The 12,933-nt window shown below is 32.9% G+C and overlaps 1 long non-coding RNA gene across 1 annotated transcript in view; it reads right to left on the bottom strand.

Annotated features, from left to right (window-relative positions):
• Positions 1 to 12,933, bottom strand: part of LOC126970345 (uncharacterized) — a 126,114-nt gene that overhangs the window by 100,735 nt on the left and 12,446 nt on the right. The gene's annotated exons all lie outside the window — the stretch shown is intronic.

The following is a 12,933-nucleotide window of genomic DNA, read 5'->3' on the forward strand; positions in this document are numbered from 1 at the left end:
TCTAATTAATTAATCTTTTAACAATAGTTAATCTTTTATAGAAACATTCACAAACTTATAATAGGAAGAAAACCCTAAATAATGTTCATCGTATATTTGAAAATGGTTACAGCTGGGAAATTTTGTACTCTTTTGTTACGAGTCCTATTATACCTAATAAATGTAATTAACAAATTTATTAAAGTTTATCTCGGTCATAAACTGAGAAACAACATAATAAGTCTTGTTATCAAACTTTATCAAGTTTTAATGATATTGTGTTTTATTATAAATACTTAAACAAATCTTCTGTAGTATTCCTTCTGAATTCGATGTTTCAGAATAGCCTTACTTAATTTTTTTCGTAACTAACCCTATAAATCTAATGACGAAGTAACACAGGGAGTGTTTATCGTATACGAGTGGCCATAATCGTAATCGTGACGTCAACCTCGACGTTGTGATTTACTCTCGTCTTGTCAATTTTGTGGTCTAAAACTAACTGGTTGAGTGTTCAATAGAACTTTGGGTATAGAATAACGGAACTAATTTATCATTAACATTAGTGGTACATATTAATTTAGGTTCTTATTAAGGTAGGCACTGCCTTAATACGTATATGGAAAGCACAGAGCTCTCATTATAAATAAATAATAATCAACTATTTTTTTTTGATAACATTAACCATAAAATAAATTTATTAAAATTTCTATTTATTAAAACATAGGCCAGCCTTGATTGTGTGGAATGAGCTTCCTTGCGTCGTGTTTCCGGTACGATACGACATGAGTCCCATTAACGTACGTTTCTCAAAGTTCGGCAATGATTCTTCTGGTGTTGCATGAGAATGTGGGCAGCGGTGACTTGACATAAGTGTCAATCTGGTGACCCAAGCGCTCGTTTGTCCTCCTCTTCCATAAAAGATAAAAAAATAGTAATTAATCTGACAACTATGTCGAGGCTATCTGAAACATATCAGTAGCAGTTAGCTAAGAATGCTTTCATCGCAGTCTCAATAAAGATTTTACGCACCATTATGAAGCAATTTTAGTGGAACATGGTTTATGGCAGTTATAATACGATGGTTATGAGAATCGCTTTTTATATGTTCTACGTCAACCAAATGTGCAATGCCATCTATAATTTTATTACAAATGCTCCAATGGCTTTTCATGTAAGCTAAACGTATTTACTTACAGCATCAAATTAAACGTTATAAATTCAATAGAATAGTTATCCAATAGGATAACTTTATTAAAGTTTTAGTGGTGTACAATAATAGCGTAGACTTGTTAAACAAAATACTTCTTCTGTTATCTTTTCAACTATAACTGATTCATTACAGGTTGCCTGGTAGAAATCGCTCTTAAGCGATAAGGCCGCCTATTGCTTTTTGTAGTCTCGATTTTTGTTATATTTCATTATTTTGTGGTGTGCAATAAAAATATATTTCATTTCATTTCATTTCATTACTTTTGATATAGTGATTGCTTACAATATGGGATTCAATGTTTTATCTTATATATAAAATTCTCGTGTCACAATGTTCGTTCCCATACTCCTCCGAAACAGCTTGACCGATTCTCATGAATTTTTGTGAGCATATTGAGTAGGTCTGAGAATCGGCCAACATCTATTTTTCATACCCCTAAGTAATAAGGGTTGTTCACCTTTAATTTTTTTTTTTTTAATTTATGGACGAAATTTTTTGTTTTTATTTTTTTATAATGTGGCATTAAATAATACATACAACTTCAAATTTTCACCCATCTACGATCAACAGTTACTTTGGTATCGCGATTTTAATATCGGCAATACAACGTTTGCTGGGTCAGCTAGTTCTTAGATAATTTTTACGTCTAGATAGACTATGGCAGCTGTGAAAACGTCGAAAAATTGAGTATAGAACTAACTTCTATTTTGAGCGATGCACGCACACTAACACAAATTTTATACAAATCGCGGGTGTTAGACGTAGCTTGTCACACACACTAAATTAATATTCCTGGCCTGTTTTTATCGGTTGTCTAACAGCAAGAGACTCTATCTAGACGTATATATTATCTCAGGTTGTATTAATATGAATTAACTGTAACTGAGTATCTTTAGTATTACATAAAGTTCATTTAACTGTTCTCCTATAGGCGGTTCTTAAACATCTGAACAAATTCATAAATTTTTAACTGAAACATAAATAAACTTAATAAAAAAAAAGTATTTTAAATACAGCCAATGAAACGTCTGGCTTAATAAAAAGTGCGGTCGACGGACCCTCGTGAGGAACAAAGTTGCTCACACATTTTTTCACCTCTGTAATTCTTGTACGGCGTAGAGCTACACTGGCTACAGCGGCATTAAATAAACAAACGGGTAGAGCTACTTAACCATAATCAAAAATTAAATTTATAAAAACGATACATAATTAACCTTAATAAAACTTCGGAACAACCCTGTAAGTAGTATCCGCGCGTGCTATCGTAGGTACTGACACCTACTTGTCTCACACTAAGCCGTAGCCGTTCAGAACTCGTAGGTGAGTAGCGCCCACGTAAGGGGTGATTCAATATTATGTTCGATATCAAAAAGATCCTGAATCTGTTCTCTGCACCTCCAAGTACCTTGGAAATTATATCAATATTCATATATAACCGTTTCTATAGAGTTTCTTGCGCCGCTTCTTCTCTCTCAGAGCGCCATTTGTTTCCGAAGCGGTAGTAGTATCTAGTAGTATAAGAAATGACATCAAAAAGAATTCTAAAGGAATCAATTTTGAGAAAAAAAAAATGCCTGCCTTTTAACATAACATTATATTATACATACATCTTAAATAACATTAGTTTATTTTTTTTGGTTTTTGTCTATGTTATAGTCAAACTTCAAAATCTCTAGGATTGGGTAGTAACTAACAAAATAGCACAATAAAAAGGTATTGGGTTTGGGTTTGGGAAGTGGGTTTAAACAAAATGAATTTATTTCGATTTGCAATTGTAGCCTTGGCATAAAATTATTTATATCACTTCATAAGAACTGCAATATTTTAATGTTCATTTAGTTCTTAACTTTAAACCTTTGCTCTTTTGCAATATGGACACCTTAAAAACAAAAATAATTCCAAAGTATGAATACCAAAACATAAACTTGTATATTAACATAAAGTCTATAACAACGTCTCGAGAAAGAAGAGTGTTTGAACCTGAAACTGTTCCTCAGCAACCATAAATAACTTTCATTTTACACCTGTGGTTAACTTCAGTTGGTTTTCTCACTTAAGGTAACGATATAATTTACGAACAGAGTATGCAATGACTTTAATGCATTATACTGGCGCAGCTAAACAAAGACAGTCTATAATAAAATGTTTCTTTTCACTTCACAGAAATTGCTTATTATTTATTTTTAAAGTGATAAATTCTTATGGGAGAGTAAACCGCTCCGTTACATAACACGTTACGACGCCAGTCTGTCTGGCTTCCCTTTCTCTCAAGCACACGGCAGCGCTAGGCAGTCTCCTCCTCTCTCACTCTAACAAATTGTTACTTTCATAGTATTAAATAATGATACTTATAATGTACATACACAAAATTCTAATATACATATTCAAGAATTAAATAGATAGACCGTGAAAGCTGTGAAAACGTCGAAATAAATTGAGGTTAACTTTTAACGTCTATTTCGAGTAATGCTCGCACAATAACACAAAATGACATACAAATCAAAAGTGTAGACGTAGCTTGCCACACACACTAAAATAAATATTGGCCTGTTTTCATCGGTTGTCTCGCAGCAAGTGGCTCTTACTAGACATATTAATTATCTAAGATACAGGCATTTAGAGTTTCTCTCAATAAAAAACTACATTTAAAAAACCGACTACAAAAACTGATAAGTATAAAATAACTAAGATTTTAATTAAAACACTTTTTATGCAAACCTGATACCTTTGGTATTAATAAACACTACCTATTGATAGGGCTTACGTCGGTGCCTGCCCGCTTGGTTTGTTTTGTTCTAGACGAAGCTATCCCGCTCAAAGGTACCTACTATTACATTTGGCTTTACAATCATAAATCTTATCGTAATCGGTGTACATACATAAAAAATACTGATCGATTTGAGAACTTTCTCCTTTTTGAAGTTGGTTAAAAATCGGTACATTTGCTACTTTGCTGTATTTGTCTATACGCTAGTATACTGTAAGTCTATGACTAATACTCACTCTGTCAACATTTTATATTCATAATCATTTATTTCCATTAAATAGGTGGTACAAATTTGGTCTTATAACACAAAAGAAACAGCTAAAAGTACTTCCTATTTAGCCATTAGCAATAGTGTGGCAATTGGTTGGTCTTTTTCAAATTTTTTATTACAATATAAATATAATATAATACCTGCTATGTGTGTTGTGGCTTCTCAAAAGCTACAGCCAGCATTATAAGATACAGTCCGCGAAAACGACAAAAAGAAGGACAAGGGTGTTAGTTATACTAATAACGACGAATAGTCGAAGTTTGCGTTTAGTCTGTGGTTATTATATTCAAATGTTCTATTTGTCTACACCTTGTTAAAAGTTGGTGGCAATATTTTACGTATTTCCAAACATTATTAATATCATGTTTAACTTGTGATCGACAGGTCAATAAGAACAGGCCGCAACACAATGTTAATAATAGTCAACGTTTGTTTATTTCAGATATTAATTTTTTTATCTGTCTATTATACAGCCATCCATTTATACAGCCACGATTACTAACATAAGAACATACTTTATTGAGTCTTTGAAACAGTCTGTGTAGCCTAAAAAAACATCGTTTATCGTATTTTAATGTCGTAAAAAAAGCACGAATTTTTGGTGCCACAGAAACTAAATTTGGGTTAGGTATGGTAGATTCATGTTTAAAACATTAGACTTAACATTATAATGTCAACTAAAGAAAAAAAAAACTTTTTAATATGATAATTTGAGTTTAATTTAAATTCATTAATAATTAATTAATACAATATTACAGAATTTACCTTATTCTGTAATGTTCTGTATAGGTTTACGTTTGCCATTACAATAAATTTTTCGCCCATCTAAACAGCATCTCGAGAACTTATTGTAGTTGTTTATTTAGTCTTTGTTTCATTTCAAATTATCTAATCGTAGAAAAATTATTGTATGCAAAGTGATAAAAAGGTTAAAAAACGCTCGTGCCGTCATTCATTAAGATGCCGTGTAACCAACACCACTCAGGTTTTGACCCTTCTCATACAACTGTTGCATTAAATACCTATCTATAATTGTGATCTTTGTTTCAGACATAATAAATACGCAGCTCTGCGTATTGCTCGAATTGTCCGTGTGATCTGTCAACGGCTAGATACAACTTTGGGTGGACACGCTGATTCATTATGTGTCTTCTACCGCATCTATCACGGCGAGTGTTCCGATGAACTGTTTGACCTGATTCCTGCTGCCGAATTCTATCTTCGCACGACACGGCACAAATAATAATATCATTCCCACCATCTATATGATGTGTGGCGTTCCTCCACAGTGCGGTTTTCAAGAAACTATCTTCCACGTACAACTAAGCTGTGGAATGAGCTTCCTTGAGCCGTGTTTGCTGGACGATACGACATGGGTAACTTCAATAAAGCGCGTACACCTTCCTTAAAGGCCGGCAATGCTCCCGTGATTCCTCTGGTGTTGCAAGAGACTGCGAGGAGCAGTGATCACTTAACATTAGGTGACCCGTACGCCCGTTTGTTCACCACTTCTATGTAAAAAGACATTTGACAAATTTTTTTTTGTTGCATTAATATTTGTAACAAAAACACTACTATTTTTAAATTCAGCAAAAATATATTCTTCTTTCAGTTCCAGCTTTAGCAGGATTCAAATCTCTGGTGCCTAATGATGTTAGAAAACTGTAAAAGGGAAATTGAACTCTAACTGCATTTCTTTGAATACTGTGTCTTTTTTCACATGACATCCTTAAGTTCTCAAGTAACACAAAAATATCGCAATTGTGTTATTGCTTATTTTATAATGAGTATAACTTACAAGAAAAACAAAAACTTCAACAGATAATGCAGTGCTGCTCAGTACTGTAACAAGGAGTTCTTATCGATATATAAGAACTTATTGTTATATGGTTGGCTGTAAAGCTAAATAATAGATCATATTTTATACTACATTTGAATATTGACGCGGATGAGAACATAATCGAATAAGACAGATTAGAGAATGAAGTAAAGTGAGAACGGTCGGCCTTCGGCTGAATATTTAAGTAAGTTAAAGAATGTATCAATAAGAATAATATTTAAAAGTATAAGATTGTTTTAATTCTACAACAATCCTGCGTGTGAGGGAGGACTCACGCGCTACAGTACTCTTGGTTCTTGAATGACCATAGACAAATTCTCAGTGGCATTGCAATTGCGGTTGTAACTATGAGATATTGATGGACGTGTTAAGTCTCACTAGCACAGAAATTTTACTATCCAGCCTAGTGAAACTCTCTAAGAAAAAAGCGATTCGCGCGTTTATTTGAAACGTGCAGTCATTGATAGATTGACAAACGACGGCTATAATCTTGTAAAAACGGAGATAACCGAAATCCACTACGTTTAAGCAACTATTCGCTGTGAAACTTAGCCGGATTATAATTCGTCGCCAATCGCCATGTTGTAATTACTACTATATCAAACTTATGTCAAATCACTGCATATCTCATATTTAACTAAAATTCAATTTCAACTTTGACATAGGCAGTCACGCATCTTGTTACGTAGTATTTACATCCTGTTTGTAACTATCTGTGACGCGCTTCAAACTAAAACAAAATAGTGTTTGCACACTCGTCGGCAGAAAAAGGCGCTGCTGTGGTGTAACTCGTGCCAATAAGGAAACGAAACTCAATTGGCGACCACTAATGATTCGCTCTCACTCGCACATGTAATATCATCTATCTGCCATCCTCGTTTCGCTGTCAGTTCGACCTGTTTCACAGCCATTTTAGATTCGTTTCTTTATTGGGACGAGTTCTACCAATTTTATACAACCAACACAATGTCCTGTATTAATAAGTCTCCATAATTTAGATGCTAGTTATCATAATTATTAAGTTACAGTTTAGGAAAGAAAAAAGTGTCTAAGAGTTTCCATTTTTATTAATACTTATAAGTTTTTCAATAATAAATATATGGCTAACTTAAGTCTTGGAGGTGTCGTGCAAACGCCAGCAAACAATATTTAAACTCTACTTTGATAAAACAGTGGTGTTTTTGAAGATAATATTTTTAAGTTTTATTACACGTGGTGACAAGGTTAGATGCATTATATAAGTACTACTAGGTATTAAAGTATATTATGTTTTTACTGATTGAAACTATCGTTCTGTTCGTTCTTATTATATGGGTAATCATATATTCGTATAGAAATAGGGATTCAAAATTACCAATTGGCTATTTACTGATTTTATTATCTTTTTTAACCCAATCAAGAATAAAAATAATGTTCACATGTTTCGTTGAAAGTATGATTTCCCAACGGTGCACAAATAACACTGAAAGCTTAAATTAATTTGTGCCGTGCTTGGAGTGTTCTGAATGCCAAGGTAAGTAATAGAAGATTACTTACCTTGGCATTGCTTAAACATTGTTTTAAATTTTTTATTTTTTAGTGGGAGTGGGAGGCACTTTTTGTACAGGATGCCGGCTAGAAGGAAGAAGGCTGAAGGAGTGTGTTAACATTATTGTGTTTCAGTCTGAAGTTTGTAGCTATTGAAAGTACTGGGCAAATGATACTTAACATCTGATGTCTCAAGGTGACGAGCGCAATTGTAGTGCCGGTCAGAATTTTTGAGTTTTTCAAGAATCCTGAGCGGCACTGCATTGTAATGGGCAGGGCGTATCCGTTACTATCAGCTGAATGTCCTGCTCGTCTCGTCCCTCAATGTCATAAAAAATATAATTAAATAGCTTGAAAGAGTTCCCTACATTCCCAGGCTGTGGTATCATTAAGAAAATCACTTACGTATGTTATAATAACCATAAATATTTTATAAATTACTGAGTGCTACCAAATCTAAATTGATTTAATTTGCCTATTAAAATCTTTTTTTATGGAAAATCTTTGTATCTCGAGAAAGGCGTGGTAAGCTGTGCAGCTATAATTTATACTTGTTACTAGCTGACCCGACAGACGTTTTTCTGTAAATAATAAATAAAATACCTTTTTTTATGAATTTGTCAATAATATTTCATAACATGAAGAATTATTTCGTAAGATATGCCCCTTGTTGTTATAATGAAATTGTTTCACAGCAGAGCTGACAAAACGTGCGTCAATAAATTCTCTCATAGAAAATATGACCATACAAAACAAATATTAGAAATAAAGATAATTATGTGTGCCAAATCGAAATAAAAACTATCCTATCTATCAAGTTGGACTAAACTGCAATCCATAAAGTAATTCCCATTAAAATTCGTTCATTAGTTTAGGCATTTACTGGAAACAAACATCAGGACACTGGATTTATATATATAAAGGCTGTGCCGTAATAAGCATTTATTATTAGAACACAACACCAAAATCTTTAGCTACACCAATTTCTTTCATCACCTCTCTTCAGAGGCAAACTCCGTCTATTGAAGCAAATTTAAAGATGTATTCACATCAATGCTAATTCGCTTCTATTCTTTACTAATTATGATTTAGTTTCATATAAGTTAACTGATGTATGTTTGTTGTGAGTAGTCAATTAACATCAATCAATCAGGCGCACCTTGTACTGTAAACATACTAATGATAGTAACTTGTATGGCTCTATCAGTTTGTGTACAGTTATATATTATGTGTTTAAAAAAATCAGTGTAGAGTTGGTTATAATAATGTTATCGGTTGACGAATTGTTTGACTAGATTGTTTTAAAATAAGGTAGTCTATCATGAACTACTCGTCTTTAATTTATATTTGTACGGCCTTACAAATAAACTTGGTATAAAGTTATAACTGATAATAAACAAAGAATATGCAAATTGTTTACAATATCGTTGACAACACTCTGTCAATACAATGATAATTCTGAAGTTTTCCGAATGACAAGCTGCCTTGTAAATAAACGCGGGAAACGTTATACGTCCGAATCAACCATTCGTCAGCAAAATGTCTATTTGTAAACATTTTACATATTCTTTGTTTGTGCTTAGTTATAACTTTATGCCAATTTTATTTGTAAGGCCGGTAATGTTTACTTTAAGTATTTATCTTTTTTTGAAGTGTAACGTGCAAAAAAAATTACTTGCAATAAAGGGAATTTAAATTGGATCGCTATAGTTTAATTCAACTGACTTCAAAAAATGAGGAAATAACCAATTCGACTGTATGTTTTTGGTTGTCGAAAAGTTGAAGTCATCTGCAGAGAACTATATCCAAGACACTTTGAGCATCTCTATGTTTCAAACGGCGAAGCAGATAGTCCACCGCGACAGATGAGAGATGTAGTTACTCTTTATGTGTAGTAAAACCTACGCTTTAGACAACCCTCTTCTACAGCCTCACGTGAAGTTTTGTCTCTCTGTTAGCACACTGCTTCGGGAGCTCAAAAGTGCAGCTATATTAAAAATTTGACTATAGGAGATACAATAAAATATATCCTAGCTAGTTGGTGATCGGTGCGCTACGGTTCACCTAAGAAATTGCATAATATATAAAAAAAAAATTAAAATTAGAAATTACGTCGGAAGCAATACTTATAATAAATCTGTAGAGATCAAATTTCTAAACAAAGAAAAAAATGATCAAAAGCGAGTCAGGGGGATGTAAGAAGAGAAATAGAACAAGTCCCGATTTTTTTTTTTAATTTCTTATTTCTCTGTTTGTTTGTACGAGCTAATCTCTGAAGCGATTGGACCGATTCAATTGAAATTTTGCATGATGATACTTTACTTCCCCTGTCAACATCTTAAATACTTTTCATCCCGGAAAATTAAAGAGTTCCCGTGGGATAGGTAAAAATCTCTACTTACTAAAATAGCGTAGTACACACAAACGTATGTACATAATTTAATAAAATATGGCATATTGATACCTTATATTGCCTGTCAACATCTTAGATACTTTTTATCCCGAAAAATTAAAGAGTTCCCGTGGGACAGTTACAAACCTCTACTTACTTATATTGCGAAGTACATTACAACATATGCACAAAATTTGGCATGTTGATACCTTATATTGCCGGTGAACATCTTAGATACTTTTCATCCCCGAAAATTAAAGAGTTCCCGTGGGACAGTTAAAACCTCTACTTACTTATATAGTGTAGTACACAACAACTTATGCACATTATTTAATAAAATTTGGCATGTTGATATATTTTGTTGCCGGTCAACACTTTAAACACCTACTTTTCATCCCAGAAAATTTAATAATGAGTTCCCGTGGGATAACTAAGTTGTAAAGTATCTTATATTGCTTAGTAAACAATAACTTACGAACATAATTTAATAAAATTTGGCATTTTGATAATTATATTGCCGGTCAACATTTTGGATTCCTTTCAACCTGGAAAACTAACGAGTGGGAAAAATAAAATACTATAGTCTCTTATATAGCTTAGTACACAACAACTTCTGCACCTAATTTAGTAAAATTTGTCAACCTTATATTACCGATAAAGCAATGTGTAAGTATTATAAAATTTAAAAATCCCATAAAAGCGATAGGTTCCCACGAGAAAGTAAAAGATATACAAAAACATAGCCCAGCATAGCTTCATTCATATTAAATTAATTGTGTGTGACGGACATACCATTTCCACCTGAGGCAAAGAGTGAGAATGACAGGTCTTTTAGGTCAGACATAATATATAGGTACATCGATACAGTCTAAACTTAATCTTACAATCCTGTGAAAATCTCTGCCCTACCTTCTGGCTTTCCAAAAAAGTATCTGCTAATATTATTAATACGAAAGTTGGATGAATGTATGGATGTATGGACCTGTGAAAATCTCAGCCTTACCTTCTGGCTTTCTAAAGAAGTATCTACTAATATTATAAATACGAAAGTTTGTTAGAATGTACGCATGTCTGGATGTATGGACTTGCGAAAATCTCAGCCCTACCTTCTGACTTTCCAAAAAAGTATCTGCTAATATTATAAATACGAAAGTTTGTAAGAATGTATGGACGCCTAGATGTATCGATGTGTGTTTGCTGCTCTTTCACACGAAGTTTACTAAATGGATTTTATTGAAACTACAATAATATAGCTTACATATCAGAATCACACTTACATAATCATCTTACATAAAGAAGATAATCTCTACTATATTATTTGAATAGATGTGACGATGACGATAAACAACCGAATCGCAGGGTCAAACCCTAAAAGAAGTAGGAATACATTTGGGCATGCCATGTTTTTCCTAAGGCCAACTCTACGTGACTTGCTCAGGCGTTTTAAATCGCAATATCTGCATGTTTATGATGACTGAAATAAATCATTTAACATAATTTAGGAGAACATAGGAATAGATTGCAGTAACTACCTTTAACTTTTGCATTACTATCAATCATCACATACATACATCCAATCTATTTATCCTTACAAACTATAGCGTTTATAATACCTATTGGTAAAATAATCATAAAAATTCTTAGTACAAATTAACATACATTACACAATATAGTTGTTCGAACACTTATATCTGGAGAACGGCTGCATTGATTTTCATGATTTTTAATTTGTTGGATTTGTCTCCGTCCAAAATCGCAGAATAATATAAAATCATTGACAAAAACAAAAAATAAATGACGAAAAAAGAAAATACTTTCCTTCATTTAAAATCATTATCATAATTTCTTAAGGGATAATCTTTTTTTATGGAACAGGAGGACTAAAGAGCGTACGGGCCAGGTGGCGGTGACCACTTAACACCAGGTGGTGTTAAGTGGTCACCGCTGCCCAGAGAATGTTCTTTTGCAACACCAGAGGAATAACAAGAGCATTGCCGGCCTTTACCTCTGGATCTACACTAAACTGATTTTGAAAATTTTGTTACGAATAGAAATTCACATTTTTGTGAGTGTCATATATATATACTATATAATATTAACCCAAATAATGAAAATACTTTTTCATAGTAGTTATATTTGTAAAATACGTGAACCCTAAAAATAAATTATATGGCAAAACAACGTTTGCCGGGTCAGCTAGTCTTATATATATCCACGGTATTGTAAAATATGAGGGTCACTTAAGCTTAGACTCCAACACTTGGATAAAATTATTCCAGTTTTCTTACAAGAATATATTCTTAAGTAACAGCAGTATTACAAGTGATGTTTCTGAAGACAAGATGGTTAACTCAAGAATTTTTTTTCTATGCTGACGGTTATGAAGCCAACACTTTATCTTTCTCAATGATTGGATAAAATTGTTGTGAAAGTATTCATTTAATTTTTTTATTACTACATGATATACATATTATTACGTGAGAGTGAAAAGCATATATCATTATTCTCATCTGAATCTTCAGACTTCTGCTCAAACACATCGTGGTTTTTTTTGTCTTAACCTTCCTTTTCCTGGAACTCTGGAGACGCATGCACTGATATCATTAAATTTTTTTTGGTGAATTTTCTAATTATTTTTACTACTAATTGTTGTTGTATCGAAGGTCAGTGGAAAATGATTAGTAGCGAAGACAAATTCGCAAGTTTGGAAATTTACAAGTTGCTATGGATGGAAAACGTGTCAGAATAAAGAATCATCATAGTAGTTCTCTTCTCTATAGACAAATTTCTACAACAGGACCCGGCCTATCCTCGACCTTCACCGATTGGCCAATCAGGTGAAATGTATTTTTTTATGCAATAAAATTTTATGTTTAAATAAATATTGCGATTCGGCTAAAAGTATTCTGTCAAGACTATGAGTACTGAAAATTTCAAATCATAT

This window comes from Leptidea sinapis, chromosome 20 (genome assembly GCF_905404315.1).
Source record: "Leptidea sinapis chromosome 20, ilLepSina1.1, whole genome shotgun sequence".
Taxonomy (NCBI): domain Eukaryota; kingdom Metazoa; phylum Arthropoda; class Insecta; order Lepidoptera; family Pieridae; genus Leptidea; species Leptidea sinapis.